Source organism: Cynoglossus semilaevis, chromosome 1 (genome assembly GCF_000523025.1).
Source record: "Cynoglossus semilaevis isolate Cse_v1.0 chromosome 1, Cse_v1.0, whole genome shotgun sequence".
Lineage (NCBI taxonomy): Eukaryota > Metazoa > Chordata > Actinopteri > Pleuronectiformes > Cynoglossidae > Cynoglossus > Cynoglossus semilaevis.
This window is the reverse complement of record NC_024307.1, coordinates 11,058,277-11,077,674: the sequence shown is the minus strand read 5'-3', so window position 1 is coordinate 11,077,674 and position 19,398 is coordinate 11,058,277. Positions and strand designations below refer to the sequence as shown.

The following is a 19,398-nucleotide window of genomic DNA, read 5'->3' as shown; positions in this document are numbered from 1 at the left end:
GTGATATAAATGCTGTAAATATTTATTCTATTTAGGGGAAATTAGACAGTAAAATATAAAGTGTATCTGCAGCACACTTGGCCAGCTCGGATGTTAGCTAAATGAACGAAGTGTTAGTTGATGGCTTTTCACTCTGACAGTTGTAGCTACAACACCGAGGTGGAGCTGGTGCCTGGAAGAACATTTCCAGTTGTAGCAGCTGTGATTGAACACGCAATAAAACATGCAGACCAACATGTTCACACACACACACACACACACACACACACACACACACACACACAGAGGACCTCCATCACACTTCCTCTGTGCCGCACCGAGCCGACACCCTGTCCCCGTCCCCTGAGCCTCTTTCTGCTCTAAATGGGATCCTGATGTTCAACAACCCCCCACCCCAGCCATCACCCCGTTATACATCGCCTTTGGCCAGAATCTTGGCAGTTAAACACTCTTTAGGCACTCCTCCCTCGTCGTACTCAGCTGCCGCACGGCAACATTGACAAGAGACAGCTGTTGCGGTGGTGAGAGTGTGTGAGTGATGCATTAAGCAGCGACCCGGAGAAGATAGGAAGATAAATGAGCTGATGCTCAGTCAGCCATGTGGCCGCGGCGGTTATACCTCCAACATGTGCGTCTGCATTACACTGTAAACATGTGATCTGTCGCCGTTTTAATAGAGCAGCAGTTTGCGGCTGCGGCTTGCGGGGATTGTTCATAGCAAATTTGTAGCAGAGGAACCACAAAGATGTACGAAGATGACAAGATCTGGACATGAGAACAACAAGAGAAGAGCTCATAAAGATGTTCAGATCATGATGTCAGACTGGAACATAAGGATCTGCACTCAAATTTGGCAAGAAGACCAAGTGTGAGAAGAAGGAAGCCAGCGTGTGCAGACAGTATCGTGTTCCACTCTAATAAAACTTTTCTGTGCGGAGATGGAATCCAAGCTAACGCTCCTGTAGATTACACTCTGTCATGTAACAATATCTCAAGGACAACTGCTCTCACTCTGTCCATAAAATCAAGGAATGAATGTAACATGTTAAAAACAACAAAGTTAGAAAATACACAGAACTGCCAGAAAGAGCTTTACAACTAATGGCAACCTCAGTTCATCTAAAATCAGGTCACATATAGGTCACAATATAAACAAAAATATGACACATTTGCTAAAATGATAACAAGTAAAGTAGACAGCAGATTAGCTAAAATATAGCGAAACCAAAAAATATTTAGTTGAATTATGAGCTAGAACATCAACAGGTTAATAGCTAAAAGTTTAAGATATGGTAAATAAGTCCAATAAAAAAACGTCCTTATAGAAAATTCAATTAAACCAAGGCCAGAATTTGCTAGAGATAGCTATACATGAGCTAAGTGTTAGCCAAAAAGATGGCAAAGAAACAGTGTCCCCCGAGCAATCTGAGTAAACTCGGTTAAGATTAAAGGACAGTGAAGTTTGTCAACACGTGGTCTGTGAAATACTTTTTCTAAGATTAGATCAACTTTGGCGAGGCTAATCCAAAGTCAAGAAAAACTAAAGAACACCTCAATGTTAGACATGTATCAAATTATCTAAAAGGTTTTTAAAATTCAGCCTAAACACATTCAGACTAACTCAAAGTCGGCCAAACGGCCTGGTCCGTCTGAGGTCATACAGCGCAGAACCAGTCCAAGTGTCACGAAGGCCCCGCGGCTGGAGGTTGATGACGTCGTTGTTAGTGCGGTCATAGCTGATTTCTCTGAACACATTTGTAGCAGTAGAACCGCAGAGATATATTATGATGACACTGTTTTGGAGGAGCCTGTAAAGACACTGAGATCACTGTGTAGCAGAGGTGGTTGGAGGTCAGTGAGAGAACGTCTCCGTCTGTAGAACAGCTCCAGCTTCTACACACACACACACACACACACACACACACTATCATTTTACGCTGTTATAAAACATTTCTGCGTAGAGATGGACCTTAAACTAACAATGATGTTGATGTTCAACAATCCTGTGATAGACACGTGAAACATTAACTCTGTAAACTTTATCTCGTAAAAACACAAATTTCAACCAAGGGGATTAATCATTTCTGTTATTTCAATCATGAAGTCCAAAATGAGGCTCAGGGACCGTTGTTAGTACATGGAGGGTCCGTCTTTTTAATGTCAAAGAAAGCAGCATCCACAGCATGTGTTTTGATAAATACTGCTGTTATATTGTGAATTCCATTGTGAAGCTTTTCAATAGTAAATTGTGGCTAATTACGTCGCTAATATCTTCTAATATGTGTCTTTGTTATTAATGAAAAATCAAGCTGCTAACTAGGAGTGTGTATTGGCTAGAATCTGGTGATGTTTCATGATACAGTGGCAACGATATGTGGTATATTGTGGAATACTGCGATACTATGGGCACAACGATATATTCAGTTGTTTTTGTTTTGATTTTTTTGTAGGAAATCTTTCATCAAATTGGAACTGAGGGATCTCCATTTGTAATCGCTAGGGAACAGATAAAAGCAAAATAAAATGAACAAACACCACAAATATTTGCACGTTAATTGTCAATGTTAGAGTCGATACAGTGATGTAGAATCACTGTACACGGTATCCTTTCAGTTTATCCACATTGTCTTCCACCTCTGCTGGTCACCTGCCTCGTGTGTGTTTCAGTTGAAGGGCCTGCAGCACTGCAGTACGTTGTTGCTGCTGCTGCCTGCACAGTCGGTGACACGGTGACGACACGCGCTCCCAGTCTGTGTCCTCGCCGTCCTTGCTTTGTTATGTGATGCTGTGTTTCTGGCAGCTGTGGCTTTCAGCAGCAGCTCAGGTGTAGCCTCCATGTCCTTAAGCCCCAGATCCCAGCTCTGATACGTTACATACATTAGTGTGTGTCTGCGCTGCGGTGTGAGGTGATGAGTGTCACTCGCTGTTGCAGTTTGTCAGGATGTGTCGTCACCTTGGTTTCTCCTCGTCTTTATTCCTGTAGCCATCGCTCCTCAGCCTGAGCTGCACTCCTCTGTTTTCTTCCACTCTCTACTCTGGGATGTTCAAGGCCTTGGATGACAAATAAATGAAAAGGTGGAACAGTTGTACCCTCGTTATGGACTGTTTAAGATCCATTGATCTGTTTACTGTCAGAGGTGAGGCTGGACGTTGACCAATCCATCACAGGACCTAATGGTCAATTTCAAGTGAAATATATACCTCATGTATATATATATATACCTCATCCTCATTGCTTTGGTTTTATTGGAATAAATTGGAGAATCTGAAAAACAAAACACTGGAGGAGAACATGTAAACTCCATACAGGAGTTAGGACGTAACCTTGTTGGAGCTCCTGACTGTGAACTGACTGATCTGTAAACGTATCTGGGAGGTTTTTCTGGCGTCGGAACAACGAGATCCTTGGGTAATGTTGTGCTGGTCTCGACGGTGCCTTCAGTGACTTAAAAGTTTTTTACTCCACGGTCAGACCAGGACGTTTGGAGATGTTGGGACAAACAAACAAACAGACTCTTGGTGTCTTATAATGTGGTCCCTGTGACGTTAACGTCGTTATAGGAGACGCATTCCAGCAGGATTTAAAGATGGTGGTGCGGGGGTGGGGGAGGGGGGTCGTTAGGTGTGAGTCTGTCCACATTAACTATCGACAGCTCTTACTCTCACTGCTCTCTGTGGTAACTTCACACCTCCAGCACGGGGGCCACAGACGGACTCTGTTTTCTTCTCCGCTCCTGGGTCGCTCTCTAAACCTGGGGTTGGACGTCTCTCTCTCTCTCTCTCTCTCTCTCTCTCTCTGTGTGTGTGTGTTCAGGCAGCAACAGTGTCATCTGAAGCCTCACAGAACTCTGGATGACACCAGAGATCCCCGAGGACCACGGCTCAGACATGTGCCTTTAACTGCGGTGGTCATGAATGGGTCTCCTGGGACGTCACGGCTCCACTGGGGTGAGGGTTTAAGTGTTTCTGTGTTCTCTTGGTCAACATTGAGCTATTTCTGCAACTAACTGTTATTTTTTTGGAAATATATGTTACCATTTTGGGGGGTATTTTGTATCCTGTTGGCTGGCCGTTAATTAGTCGCTGGCTAACTTTGAGCTACTTCTGCAATATTTTGTTCTTTTGGTTTCAGTATTATTGGCCTGTGATGTAGTCTACATTATTTTGGATACTTTTTGGAGAAAGTCTTTTTATTATTATTTGTAATGAATGGATTTTTTGCTGTTTCGGGTCTTTTTGATAAAGGTTGAATGCGTAGTTTAAGGCAGTTTGGGGCTCATTTATTTGTGATTAACTTAACTTTGCGTAAGTTGTTTTGCTCTTTTCCAACAAGCACAATGTCCCAGAAATTCTGAAATTTTAAGCATATGTTTTCTGAAGTTTTGGAATTTTGACTGAGACACATTGTCAACAAACAGACAAATCAGTCTCAACTGTCGTTAGTGCCTGTGTGAACGTTTTGGTTAATAGCTACAGTTAGACTCTAATTTTCTCTGGCTTCAGTTACCAAATGACCAATTCTACCGGTTTTTACAAAAAACCTTCCTGTTTTAAAAATAAAACCTGTAATGAGCTGCAGTCCACTGTGTAGTCAAATAACTGGTCTCCATAGAAACACAGGTTTGGAGAAGAGGGGTCTTGCTCCGCAGTAGATGAGTGGAGTAGTTTAAATATATGTGCTGCTGTTGTATCATGTATAATTCAACAATTATTGGAGGAGGCTCCTGGACTGTAGTCCCTCCAGGACTGTAGTTCCTCCAGGACTGTAGTTCCTCCAGGACTGTAGTTCCTCCAGGACTGTAGTTCCTCCAGGACTGTAGTCCCTCCAGGACTGTAGTCCCTCCAGGACTGTAGTCCCTCCAGGACTGTAGTCCCTCCAGGACTGTAGTCCCTCCAGGACTGTAGTCCCTCCAGGACTGTAGTCCCTCCAGGACTGTAGTTCCTCCAGGTATCAGCATTTAAACCACAGGTGAAACCAAAACCACTAGAGAAACAAACCCAGAGGACGTCAGGCTGTAGGACTGTATCGACTGTAGTGATGCTGTGAACAGTCGCTGGTCATCCCCGGTGTATACACTGATGGTGAAAGTCGGTGGGAGCATCGACAGTTGTTGTGTTTACCTGCTGGGGTTTTTCTTGGACTTGTCGTGTATCTGTATGAACTGGACCTTGTTGGTTTGAAAACAAAAATACAAATACTCTGACGACTACTAGGGTGTAAAGAACTTTTCTTCTTGCTAATGTGCTAATTTGAGGTCCTTGGTACCGTTGTTCGGTGTTTATTGACACTTATCATTGAATGTTCACTGTATAGAGGCTCAAATTTGTCTTTTCTTTTCATACCGAAAATATACCGAACCGTGACGTCACTATCACGGTATACACTGAACCGTGGCTTTACCTTACTTTACCGCTAATGATTTAATATGCGCCGTCACTGATGACTAATGTTGTTGAAACAGATCCTTCTGAGTCACGTGGGAACATAAACGTACACAAGTGCGTACGTAAATGGACTTATTTTAAACATTATTCTTTAACATTTGAGATCTGGCATCACAGTTGACTTTACACGGAGAAGCTATATGCGCCGTCACTGATGACTAATGTTGTTGAAACAGATCCTTCTGAGTCACGTGGGAACATAAACGTACACAAGTGCGTACGTAAATGGACTTATTTTAAACATTATTCTTTAACATTTGAGATCTGGCATCACAGTTGACTTTACACTGAGAAGCTGCTGAAGACTGGTCTAAGTGTCCCTCCTGTCCCCGCCTCCCCTGTCCTCTCCTCCCCTGTCCTCCCCTCTCCTGTCCTCCCCTCTTTTCTTCCCTCCTCTCCTCGTTTCCTCTCCAGCCTCCGCCCCACTGCTTCGGTAAACGGGAACTCCCCCTAAGTTCCCCCGGTTCTCCTCCTGCTGCCTGTCTGCTCATTCTCTCCATGAGCTGTCACACACTCACACACTCTCACACACACTCACAGGCGGAGTAAGTGCACACTGTGGAGCGGTAACGTCCTCACTCTTCTCCGGCTAAAGCCGTGAAGAAGCGGCTTTTTTTGGGGGGGGTGGGGGCTTCGCTGTCTGCGCCCAGGCCGGCGGAGTCGTGACGGAGTTGGGCAGGAGGAGAAGGAGGTGAAGAAAGGTAAGAGATGTTGTCAGTCAGCAGGAGCTCTTCTCCTCTGGTCTCTCTGCTCCCAAACTTTACCGATCTCCGTGTCTCCCCGCGGTGACTGTGTCTGTACTGCAGTAAAACGAGTCTTAAACCAGGGCGTGTGTTTGGATCCAAGTCGGTACGTGTGCGCGCACCGACACGGTCACGTTAGTGCGCGTTGTGTTGTTGGGTTGTATCTGTGTGTGTGTGTGTGTGTGGATTCTCCTGTTGTGTCAGAGGAAGTTAGGAAACGGAGACAGATCAGTTGAAGGCACAAACTGTCCACTGCAAAAAATAACTGTCTCACGTGATGTCACTCCTGCACAGATCCTCAGGAGCCAAGGAAATGCCATCAGTTCAACTTCAGAGTCCGAGAAGTTGAATTCACTGTTTCTGTCCACAGTGTGACCAAAAGTTCCAGTCCAGTTATTTTAGATGTGTGTGTGTGTGTGTTTACTTCACTGCACCTTGTTGTTGTCATTCTGAAGTGTCCAGACTGACTGACTGTGACATTACTGTACAAATACACTGCACTGTGACACAGTCAGTTTGACTGCTTCCCTTTTTTACATATAGATTTCACCTTTTCTATGTTTGTTCACTGATTTTGGTATATAATGTGAATATATTGTAAAGACCTTCCCATTGTTAAAAAAAAAGAGAGAGAAGTTTGATGTTGTGTGGCAGGGATTACTAAAGCAAAAACAGAAAAACAAAAAAAGTTGATACAAAGGAAACCAAACTTTATACAAGAAATTCTAATAGGTGGATGAACAATATTGTAAAATAAACCACTTTTCCTTTTTAAAGGAAAATACTGCCAAATACACATGATAAAGAGAGAGCGAGACATCATACCAGTGAAAAGATTTAAGTTAAAGTTTAAAGTTTTTCAGCAATAAAGAAGCAGAAATGATCACAATTAAACAGACATTTTCAGAAATCTGAAAACAACTAAACATCATTGGCTGCCACAGTGAGCCTGTCCATGTACCGCGTCTGTTCCCAAAGCCTGATGTTGGACACACTTGGCCAGGCTGTCACAGAACTGTACAGTGATGTTTCACATCAACACAGCATCAACGTCACAGATAAACCTGTGGTTACAGTAGAGAAATGATGCTGGTGATTAGTCACTGCTCTGTGCTCAGTCTGTGTGTGTGTGATTGTTTACTGACAGTTATTCATCGTGAGGACAGGATTTGGTTTGTAGGACATCAACTGTTGCCGTACTGTATGGTCAGGTCCTCACGAGTCAAACAGGTTGATGTGAAGGTGAGATGTCAGCAACAAAACAATGTAAATATATCTCACTCTAGCAGCAGGAGCTTGAAGGATTGTTTTCATTTCAACAAATGTCCATTTGAGTGTTTGAACTCATCATCACCGTGTGCTGCGCAGGCACAGAGGCATTTCAAATTGGCCAAGCACCAATCTAGTTAAAACACTGTTGTTGTTTTTTTTTCTGCGGCTAACTTCATTTTTAGATTTGTCAGTCCATGAGAACCAGACTATTTCTTCAGCTGATTTACTAACAACAAAACAACATCCTAGGGTCAGTGTCTACTTTCACAAATGGACAAGGGGGAGTTGGGAGTTGTGCTCCCTGCTGCCCCCTGTTTGATTACTTTGGAACTACTTCCATCTGGGATGTGTCCAAACAATTACAAAAAATAAATCACTGCTGTGAGGAATCTTTGTTCTTGTCGAAGGTGTTGTGATTAAAAATTAAGACGAGGCATCTAGTTATTTTCTGTTGTTAAGGTAAAAGTTTCAGGGCGAGGATGAAACACGAAGTACTCACAAAACAGTGTGTGTGTGTGTGTGTGTGTGTGTGTGTGTGTCCAGTCAGTGATATCCTGTCAGATCCTCTGAGGTGGGGGTCAGTCACAGGGTCTCCCCTCTGGAATTCTCCTAGAATAGATGTCCATGCACACACACACACACACACACACACACTCTGAGCAGTATGTTGTCTTGTAATGGTGACCCCTGGTGACCAGTGGTTCGACCACTGTTGCCCAGAAATCCAATCTATTTCAAAGCTCCATAAATTTCCAGACTTTAATCACCGTGTTTTCCGTGTTTCATCCGTAGTTAATGCGATTGCGTGTGATGCTGTAACCAATGTGCCGTGACCCTCTCTGTTTTCATTTAATCATTCATCTCTCAGTACAGTTCAGTAAAGTGTTTCTGTCCCAGAGGTGTTTGTGAGCTACAGACCAGTCCATTAGTCACCGTGACGAAGAGCGACTTCATTTACACAGTGAAACACTGGCCTTTAATGCATGTTGTCCTCCGACTGTGAGGTGGAACGGTACGGACTCCAGTCACAGCCCAGGTGTTTCTATTGTCTGTTTTTACTGTAAAATATAAAAATATAAAACATATTAATACAACATTTACACAATAAAGATACAAATTGAGAGAAAAAAGCATGTTCAATAAGGCTTTTTCTGTGTTTATTTGGTATCTAACCGGGCTATTCTTGGTTCATATAACTGTTATAGGCTAACATTTAGCTAACGGTATTCTTAAGTTGTTATTCCATAGTTTTAGGCTGACCTTGTTGTCCGATTTGCCTGATGGTTATTTGATTCATACATTAGCTTTGACGTTGGCTAACGTGTTTGGGCCAAACCTGAGTTGTTGTTTTTAGCTAATAGTGGATGGCCAAACCTGAGTTGTTGTTTTTAGCTTTAGTTACATACTAACTAACTAACTAATCAACTAACTAACTTATTTCTATTTAAGAGCTTACATACTAACTAACAACTAACTAACAACTAACTAACCAACCTATTGTCATATATTGTACTGTATTATTATAAATATTATTTTGCTCACTCCTCATTTGGACTTTTGTTTTGGTTCCACTAAATACAGTGTCATTTTTATGGCCCTAAATCAAAGTCTTGTGAATCCCACCAAGACGACCTTTAAACGTTTACATTTGTGTTCTGTCCTTTAAAAAGTTCTGGACACCACTGATAAGGACACTTCCTTCTGAGAGTTTGAGGACACCGTGTCAGTGTCAGTGTTTGACAGATAGTCTCTCTTGTTGTGTGTCCATCTTTTTTTTTTGTCTTCTCTGAGAGACAGTTGGGAGAGACGGGGGTGAGTCAGAGAGGAAACGTCAGAAATAAATCAAATCAATGCCCTTATGTTTGTTCCTTGACCAATTCAGGAGAGTAGACTGAGATGATGATGGGTGCTTCAAAGAGTGTGAGGGTGTGTGTGAGGGTGTGTGTGTGTCTTTGGCTTGTGTGTTTAAGTGTGTATGTGCTTGTGTGAGTGTGAGGATTTTGTCTGCTGTAACTCGAGCCTGGCTGAACACAGTGACTCCTGGAAGAACACAAAGAACTGACTGCATGGACTGTGGAGAATGTGGATGTTGGTGTGTGTGTGTGTGTGTGTGTTGTTGAATTGGACAGAAAGTAGTTATTTTAATTTTAGTCCAAAAACCTTGCAGAGGGAAAAGCTGTCATCGTTATGTCAAAAAACAAATCGTCTCCAAATAAAGGGTCTTAAGAATGTTTGAAAAAACAAAACTAAGAAGGTTTACCAACAAATGAAAACCAGATTTTTTTTAATTTTTGTACCAGAAACTATTAGTGATGAACCAAAGTGGTTTTCTTGAGGACGGTTTGACACTTTGACAGTAAAAGTGCAGTACATCCCATCGAGCCAAAAACGCTCCTGGTTCCTGCAGTCGAAGAGTACAACGATCCTTGTGTGGTCCATAGTTGAGTTGTCAGAACAGCCTTGTCTTAGTCTCAGTTCCATGGTGTGAAGATCTGATAGATTTAACACTTTAAGAATTTCATTTTTGAAGCGTTAAAGGAGCCTCAGACCTGTGGCCCTCAGATGGCAGCCCGTGCAGCTGTTTTCCTCTGGTCCTTCGGTCTGGTCGTCTCCATGACGACGATGCTGTCAGGGAGAATGAGACATTTTTAACTTTCACTTTTGAAGCGGTGTTCTTACTGATAGTTTAGCAGCTCTAGGAGCTTTGATTAAACTCCTAAGATCTTTGATTCACCTTGTTGCTAGTTGGGTCTGTAATTAAAAATAAACAATCTCTTTAATCCCACTCCACATTTGTTTTGATAGTGTTGCAGGGGCTTTGATTTATTTTGCGTATTTATTAAATGAATTTTGAATTTTATTTTATATAAATACATATTTATTCAAATTGCACATGTTAAACCTCAATTAAATTCTTCCCAGAGACCGTGAGATTTCAGTCTCGATGTAAGATTACTGCAGACGACGCTACGATACCAATAGGAAGAGTAACTTTTCGGGTCGCTCGTTCGTTCAGGAGCGTCGTCAGCTGGTAGTGGGCAGAGTGATTATTGTCACCATTTATAACTCCGTGCCTTCCCTGATGAGCCCCCACCTCCATCAAACCATTTATCCAGATTTGGCACTTGGTATGTGTGGAGCACCTGGGGCTGGGTGTCCTGCCAAGCCACACATCTGCACACTTATGGACGTGAACCCATGCCATCTGGCTGGAACTGCACACCTGCTGAGCTGCACATGACACCGTGCCACTGATAACTAATGAACACTCCTGACTGTCACTGCTCACCATTAATATGAGATGACGTAGACTTTTCTTCATCCACCCCTCTGACTATCTAATGACTCTGTGGCTGCAAGAAACAAGATGAAGTGATTGGATGACAATGATTGGAGTCATCCTGGATAATGTATGAATATCACCGTTGTTGTTGTTCCATTTGTGCCGGCGGGTAGACATCTTTTCTTTGCGTTAACGTATCCATGAGTCACGAGAGCGAGCGACCGTACGTTTTACATTCTTCACGTGTGACCAACGGTGTGGTTTCGCTCGAACATCTCGGTGTTTCACAACTTCTCGTCCTTATTGAGTCACAGCTATTGTTCCCGTTTCTAAAGTAATGACAAAAAAATGAAGCCTCTTCCCATCACTGTCTGTTTCACACAAGTACCACTGATATCAGATCACAGATCAGATTTCATTATCACGCCTAACGTCGCTGTCACTGTGCTCTCTTTCTTCCATCCACACACACACACACACACACACACACACACACCTCCTCTCCTGCCTGTTGTGTTGCCAAATTTAATATGAAGGAAAAATAATTGCAGTTGATCTTTTTTTAAAGACGTGATTGACAGAGTCCACATCCGCTCTGGAACAGTTTCCGTGTGAGGTTGTGGTTTCTCCCGGTCCCTCGCAGATGTGTGTTTTTTCACGGGTGCCTGTTGTTCCCAAGGTTTGCGTCAGTGTAACTCACTGTGTGTGTACGTGTGTGTGTGTACGTGTGAGCAAGTGTTGCATATTAATAAAGGAGTTACCCGTTTCTCACAGATGTGTAGCGGAACAGTAAGTGCCTGTCAGCAGTAACCAACTGGAATCAATTGATGGAACTAATGACTGTGGTTGCTGCGGTTTGGTTCAGGCAGAACGGGGTTGGATCAGTTGCCTGAGTCGTGAATTATGAGCCTTAGAAATAATAGAGATGACTCTTGATGTTCTTTCTATTATTATTGTAGCTGCTCTGGTCAATCCAGAGGCAACAAATCAATGGTTAGATTGAGATTTGGGTCATTTTAATCACATTTGGCCACAACAGTATTTCTTCTGTTCTCAATGTCCGTTTCTGTTTTTTTTTTTTTTCTATCCACAGTAATGTGTTGTATTTGGTCCTAAAACGAAACCCTCTGCATTTTAACGTCAACTTCTTAACGTCTTAAGGTGTAGATTGTTGCTGTTATTCCTGAAGACTTTCAGCGTGTCCTCCAGCTCTGCAGGGATCTGAGAACACAGCCCTGATTATCCAATTAGAGACTACACATTTGTCAGGACGTCTCTGCTCGCACGGTGAAGACCAGAGAGATGGTCAGGCAGAAACACTTTAATGACTTGAACGTTGTTGAGTTTCCAGACGTGGCCACATCTTCCATCTGTGGGGTCCGAGTAAAGAGATGTGTGGTGAGGAGACAGCAGCAGGAGCAGCAGGCTGCAGTTTGATTAGAGGCAGTGACATCATATCCCACCTCCTCCTGTGACTCCTGCGTCATTGTTCCCAATCTTTTTGCCAAAATGCGTTCCAGCTCTCGGTCATTGTTTCTTTAAATGCAGAGAAAACAAAAAGGAAAACGAAGGAATGAATACCAACAGGGATTTTACGGTTGCGCAATAATATCTGGTATTGGAATATAATACCTAGTCTTTTTGTGCAAGTCATTGCTATATGAGTTAAGAGCGACTTAGCTAGCATAACATGTTTTCACCTGTCGCTATTTGTTTTGCGATGTTGTAGGACAACATTCACGCTGCAATTTTACACTGTGGGCGCAGCTAAAGTTTCAAAAAGAGGGGGAAAGTCTGCTAGCTTAAACACAGCACTTAAATCAGTGGTTTAAAAGTTGTCCATCACTGAGGAAACTACTGACTGAGTATGAAGCAACTTCAGCTGCAGTGGTAGTTAGCATGGAGGCTAAAAACAAACGAACAAACTAACAGGAGTTTGAATTGTAGTTTATAGTCATTTGTTTCATTTTTGGTCTCTTCAGTTGCAGTTCACAGGAATGAGTGAGCGCTAAGCTAATTAGCAGTACGGACACAGTATGTTCACAGGAATGAGTGAGCGCTAAGCTAGTTAGCAGTACGGTATTTTCCAAAGTTGACTTTTTAATGCAACGAATGTTACATTTTTACTATTTTTCTACCAAAAGTAGCAGATTCTAAGTGCTGTAAAAAAAGAAACATTTTTTAGACTCTGGTATCGTATTGGTCCCCAGGCTAGGCTTTCAATTCCTGAGTCCAACCAGAAAACAGAGCCTTTTGTATTCTAGCGTCTCTGTTACTTCAACATCCTGAAGGAAGAGATCAAACAAACAATTAGATTCTTAGTTGAAATGAATGCTTTATAAGGTTGTATTATTGTGTTTTATACTGTTATTGCTCCTGAAGGTCTGAAGAAATTCTCGTGAATTGTTTTGAAACTTCAAAAGTGCAATAAAGGCACTATAAAAAACTGTCCTGGAAACAAATTACAGGCCTTTGTTTTAACACAGACTCTGGAAAGAACATTGTATTTTTTTGCTTTTGTTCACAGAAAATCACCAAATACATTATTTGGCTCAGAGAGACGTGTTTCTCTGCACTTTGTTTTTGGAGTCCAGCAACTTTTACTGGCATTGTGTCTATTAGACTTCATATGGCCTTTAGTTACCTCATTGCCAAAATACAGCTTACTTAGACCTGGCATAAGGAAGTGATATGCTATATATATATATATATATATATATATGCTGTATATACACATATATACACATATATATAGTTATATATATGTATACAGTGGTCTTTGTTAGGTTCACACGATAAATCAAACTATTTATTTTGTCACTTTGTGTCCAAAGCTCAGTGGATCTGTGCTTGACTACTTCGCCTTACGCTGCGTTGTCGAGCGCAGATGCACTTAGCTGTGCCTCTCACATTTTATTCACACCAAGCTAGCTAGCTAGATACAACTTTATTAATCCCTCAGGAGTTCCTTTCGGGAAATTAAGGAAAAGTGCGTTCCCATACTGGGAGTAGAACCCAGGCCGCCTGGGTGAAAACCAGGAATCTGAATCGCTAGAACATATGGGACTAATGATGTGCCATGAGAAACTAGCTCGTTACAAAATAAGTTAGGATTAATAAATATTCAGAAACGACGCATTTGGAAAATAACAGTTGCATAGGTTTTATTATTATTATTACAGGGTGCTTTTTTTGTTTTATACGTTCTAACCAACTAAGTCTGCACAGCAGAAAACTGTGAAAACGTAAATATATACATGTATAAATATACAGTGTATATGTATGTAAATATGTGTCTTTATATATACAGATCCACATGTATTTAGTTTTCTAATGCCGGCAGGCACAGATCTGTGAATCTGTTCACCAGTGGAAGGTTATGCATAAAAAAAAAGTTATGTAACACGTGTTTGAACTAAACTGAGACACACACACACACCTTTGTGGTGAGGACACCTCCCTGATGCTGGTGTGTGTGTGTGTGTGTAAAACTCTGCCACAGTTGTGTGTAGAGTAAGTAGGTGTAGTGTGTGTGTGTCATAGGGTGTTAATAAAGAGACAAACAGGGACGTTTCACAGACGGAATCAAGTTAAATCCCATGTTTGAGTCACGTTCCATTTTTGGCTTAGTTTAAATGTGTAATTAGCTTCATCATAACCACAGCTTCACTCTGTGATTGGGTGTCTGTCTGTCTGTCTGGATGTTTGTGTTTGTGTTTGTGTGCGTTGGTGTGTGGGCGGGGTGTGTCTCCAGTCCAAATGCCTCTGAACTGTGTGCCAGAGCTGCAGCGCTGTAGGACGTCTCACATTCAGGCCTTTTAATTGATTTGGAGTGTGATTTATGCAGCGATCTGCAGACACGTGTGTCTGCATGCCCTTCACTGGGCAACACACACACACACACACACACACACACACACACACTCTAAACCCAAGCTGTGAGTCACTCATCACTGCTGCACAGGACACTGTTATGTTGACCGTCTTGATGGACACCATTAGCCACACACTCACTGCCATTTCCCGGCAACATATGTTCTTTTGTGTGTGTGGTGTGTACGTACGTGTGTGTGTGTGTGTGTCATGTGAGTGTGTGTGGGTGGTCGTATCAAATTCCACGTAACACTGCCGGCTGCTAAAAATGAGTATGTGACACTGAAAGTGTGAGTGTGTTGGAGAAACTGTGTGTGTGTGTGTGTGTGTGTGTGTGTGTGTGTGAGGCTGTTCTACATAAGGCCACAGGTTCTGCTTGTTTATCCTGGCCCTGCAGCATACAGTACATCAGCCCTTCTCTGCAGCCCCCCTCCGTCTTCAGGTAGGCTCATCATGGAGCCTCCAAAACCTTAATTATTTGCAGTTTCCATATAGTTGAAATCAGGTAGGCTCATCATGGAGCCTCCAACTGGAACACAGTCAAAACTCCAATCAACCAAAAAAACAAAACAAAAAAAAAACCTTAATTATTTGCAGTTCCCATATAGTTGAAGAAATACAACAATAATGATGTCTCAGTTCCCTCAGAATCAAAACGCTTCAAACCAGAACCACCCAGGACCACATTTCCAGTGGGCGTTGAACCATCATACAGCTGGAGTTCTAGTAGTAACAGTGTGAGGTTAGTCCTCAGGAGCTGCTGCTGTGGTCACCTGAGGACAGTGACTGTGATTCTGTGATTGGGTGGAAACATTTCACCAGTGAAAACAAACAAACAAGTAAAGAAGAAGCATGCTGGGTGATTAGCTTAGCCTAGCCACGGGCTAACAGTCTTGGTAATTATTTATTATTGGAAACAATGATAATTACAGACAAACACTGTTTGTGGTGTACAGCTCCAGGGTTGAGCACGGGACTGTGCTATATTTAGCCTGAAGTTAGTCTGAAGTTAAATATTTAAGCTCTTTAGATATTTAACTATGTGCAAAAATGTTTTTTATTGTAACTGTAACTAATAGACTGCCCCCGGTGGTAAACTTTGTTACAACCACACGCAGTAAAAAGCCAAAAACAAATCATAAGGATAAGTTGAAGCCAATTTGTTTTTGCCCCTTGGAACTTATTACCATTCAAAAAGCAGTGATAATGTAATTTCTATACAAATCACATTGTCTATAGATACAGTTTCATCACAGGTTTCTATTATAAATCAGCTCCAAATCTCTGCTTAATCAACCATAGTAAAGTGACTTTACTCCGACTCTCGTCAGGATCTTTTTCCTGAGATGCTGACGACCATCTTTTTTTTAAAGCCCATTCCGTCAGTTTAAGTCGAGAATTGGACAGACCAGTAAGGAGGATATTCTTTAAGATCATTACAACAATTATGTCCCTGTCAATCAACTGTACCTCAAACCGGCTTCAGGCGACCACTAAAACGATCAAACACTCAGCCCGGTTCAACCTCTTCCTCTGGGAGTGGAGGCCACTCCGTGGTTTACCACAAACCACGAAATGCAAAACAGAAGGCGACATATTTACTTATCTCTCTGCTATGGCCTCGCTGCCTTCCTCAGATTTTTACTTCAAATTGAATTTGAAATGAAATTGTTCTAGAGTAAAAGTAAAATAGATTTCTGCTCAAACAGAATATTTAAGAACCAGGGTAGAGTTGCTCCTGACACCACAGAACGAGAGACGGAGCCAGAGAAATCATTCAAATCCAGCTTTACATTTGCTGCAGCAAACTCTTCAGATAAGATAGAAACAACAGGCGAATGTGACTGTTTCACAGGAAGTAGCTGTAAATAACAGGAAGTGCCTTTTGTTTGGCTAATTTCTATATATCCAATGGTCATAAAAAGTATTTTTAGTAATCAAACATTTTTTCCTAGGACATGTAAGGCGTCATTGGTGTGCTAGACAGCTAGTGGGAGTGACTGTTACTACAGTATGAGTACAGTAACAGACCGTGTCTCTGAGGTACAACTATAAAGTACGTACCAAACTGAAAGCAACCAGTTCTAGGAATTGGAACCCAGCCCACACTGGGCTGATTCATGCAGGAGTGTGTGGGAGGTGGACTCTCCTAACCCACCTTTAGAACACTTTGATTCACAGATCTCCCATCATCCTCTGCTGCCCTCGGTGACAGACCCTCACTGATTGGTCCGTTGGGCATGAATGTCCTGCTCCATGGACTCTGGAATTTCTGCCTGTGTGTTTGTTGTGTGTTTGTGTGCGATGAGATAATAGGCACACATTCAGTGGCTCTGCCGTCCACACTGGTGCTCTTTGTTAAACGACACTCACACACACACCCACAGACACACTCTCTCTCTCACACACACACACACTTGAATCTGAACCAGGCTGCAGTGGCAGGAGTTGCCAAAAGAGGAAAAAAGAAAGTCGGAAAAAAGTCACAAACAACTAACAGTACCATTCTTAGTCATGAAGCCGTGGTTCTCTCAGCCCTGATTAGAGACATGAATGAGTATGGAGCTAAAAATATTTTATTGCTCCTTTTTATGCCCTTGTTACTCCTCCTCTCCTGCTCTTTTCATTACTGCCCTCTTGTTTTTCTCTGGTAGAGAAAGCTCTGCTCATTTAAGATGTGTTTAACAGCGCTTTTATAGAGTCAGACTCTGGGTCCAATTTCTCAATGTGTCAATGTGTGCAACAAACAGAAGTCGGGGTTTGTGCGGGAACGTTAAATGGGCTTTTATTGTTATCATTATTATTATTTTAATGTCTTGTTTTCAGTGCTTGAAAACGCTTGATAAAATATTCCTTTTGCAGCTAAATAGCTCTCTTTGGCTCTGGACTGGTTGTAATAATGCAGACGTGACATGTTTAAATGAAAACAGTGCTGCCTCTGCGTCGCTTGAAGCTCCGTGTGGCTCTGATCTGAGTCATCCCAAAACATTTAACGTATCATTTGGAAAATAAGTCAAAATGGCCGAGCGTGTAAAACCATTTGAAATAATGGGAACATTTGCACAAATATAATAAAACTAGTTGAAAAAAAGATTCAAACAGTGACAAAAAATGTTTAAGAAATAAAAACACTAAAGGTTAGCCCAAAAGACCTTAACAAGAGCTGAACTCATTACCAGAAGCCCAGCCTTACAGTAACGCTTGTTCGTAATCTATGACTAAAACCAAATGTAAATCACCCAAAATTTTACGCTTTGCCATAATAAATTCAATGTCAGTCCAGTAAAGGCTGTAGGGAGTGTTGAAATATCTCAGTCAAAAACCAAATGCAAATCACCCAAAAATGTACGCTTTGCCATAATAAATTCAATGTCAGTCCAGTAAAGGCTGTAGGGAGTGTGATTGGACCACTTCATTAGAAAGTTAGCATACAAAGCTAAAAGGAAAGCAAAACACAACAAAGGAAGCCAAATACAGTAAACGTTTCCAAAGTCTGACCCGATGTCCAAAGGTTGTTGGTTATTAAAGAGGTCTGGAAACAGTTCCTAAAACAACCACAGGAGTCAGGACATAAGGAGGACAGTACAGCCAGAAAGGTCATGAGTCCAAGCCAAACGTGATGTCATCAGCAGACAGTCCTGGCTCTGCAGCATTCTGAGCTGTATAACAGACAGGCTGACTAAATAAGAGGTAGAAGGCTACGCTTTTTTTGTTGGTCAGTGTGGGCAGACCATTCGTCTCACTGCTGACCACAGGAGGGGGAAAGACTGGACTAAAGAGGATGCAGGAACGGAGACATGGAGCAAAAGGAAAGAGTAAAAAGACATGTAAGAAATGTGGCATTAAATTATACCTTAGACAAGTCTCTATGGTTCCTGTATTTAATGGACACCTTTTATATTAAAGTGATCCAAATTATTTAGTTTGTTTTCAACGGCAGAAAGACCTTGACATGTGCATTGTTGCTATAGTATGTACTGTATGTTCTTTTAATGTTAGCAAGTAAGCTAGCTGCCGGTGTTGTTATATCATGTTGTGTTTCCATCAGCAAGTAACGACACGAGTCCTCTTGGTTCAGACACAAAGAATCAACGAATTCTGTGGAACTCTGATACACTCCCTCTCCCACCGTAGCTGCTTTAACGCCTCTGTGCCAGCAATACAGTATCCTTATCATCTACCATATCCAGTAGCCAAAGTGCTGTTGTGCTGTTGGCAAGCAAGTTAAACACAAGTATAGAAAAAAAAACACACTCACTGTCAACATACAGCTCTGTCCTGCACTGATCAGAGGATCTCAGCAAACACAGCTGGAGTTCGAGGGTCTGCATGTTGAAAGGCTGATGGACGGCACTGACGTCACAGAGACCCTAATGGTCGCTGCGGACGTTCAAAGTTGGAAAATATAATTAAGGGCAGACTACGCACAGGCAGGGAGAAGTAGAAAGGCAGAGGTGCTGGTTAGTTTTTGGTCCAATAAAAGGATTTGTTTTACCACAGAAATACCTCCAGTGCATAATGGGAAGTGAGGAAGGAAACTGTTCCAGGCTTCAGTCCTGCCTGCTGTGCCAGCCAGCATCTCTGGGCAGAGTAAAGTTGGTTGTTTTTTTTTGTACTTTAGCTTTAAGTACATTACCATGTGATGTGGAGGGAGGGGGAGGAGATGGAGGAGATGCAGCAGCGTTCCTCACCCCCGTTCCTCCACTGGACCCTGGTCGTGTTCCCTCCATCACTGGCTTCCATCTGAATCTGTTCAAGAAGCCTTTTTTGGCAGAAAACCAA

General features: G+C 42.2%; 2 long non-coding RNA genes across 2 annotated transcripts in view; both read left to right on the top strand.

Moving 5' to 3' along the window:
- Positions 1–5,831: 5,831 nt before the first annotated feature.
- Positions 5,832–19,398, top strand: part of LOC103378958 (uncharacterized) — a 36,212-nt gene continuing 22,645 nt past the window's right edge. Inside the window, exon 1 of the long non-coding RNA XR_521547.3 lies at positions 5,832–6,146. This is a non-coding gene — a long non-coding RNA (uncharacterized LOC103378958). The remainder of the gene's footprint in view (positions 6,147–19,398) is intronic.
- On the top strand, positions 12,788–15,181 carry LOC112488396 (uncharacterized). The gene is made up of 2 exons (XR_003052409.1): positions 12,788–15,058; positions 15,122–15,181. It is a non-coding gene; the product is annotated as an uncharacterized LOC112488396 (long non-coding RNA).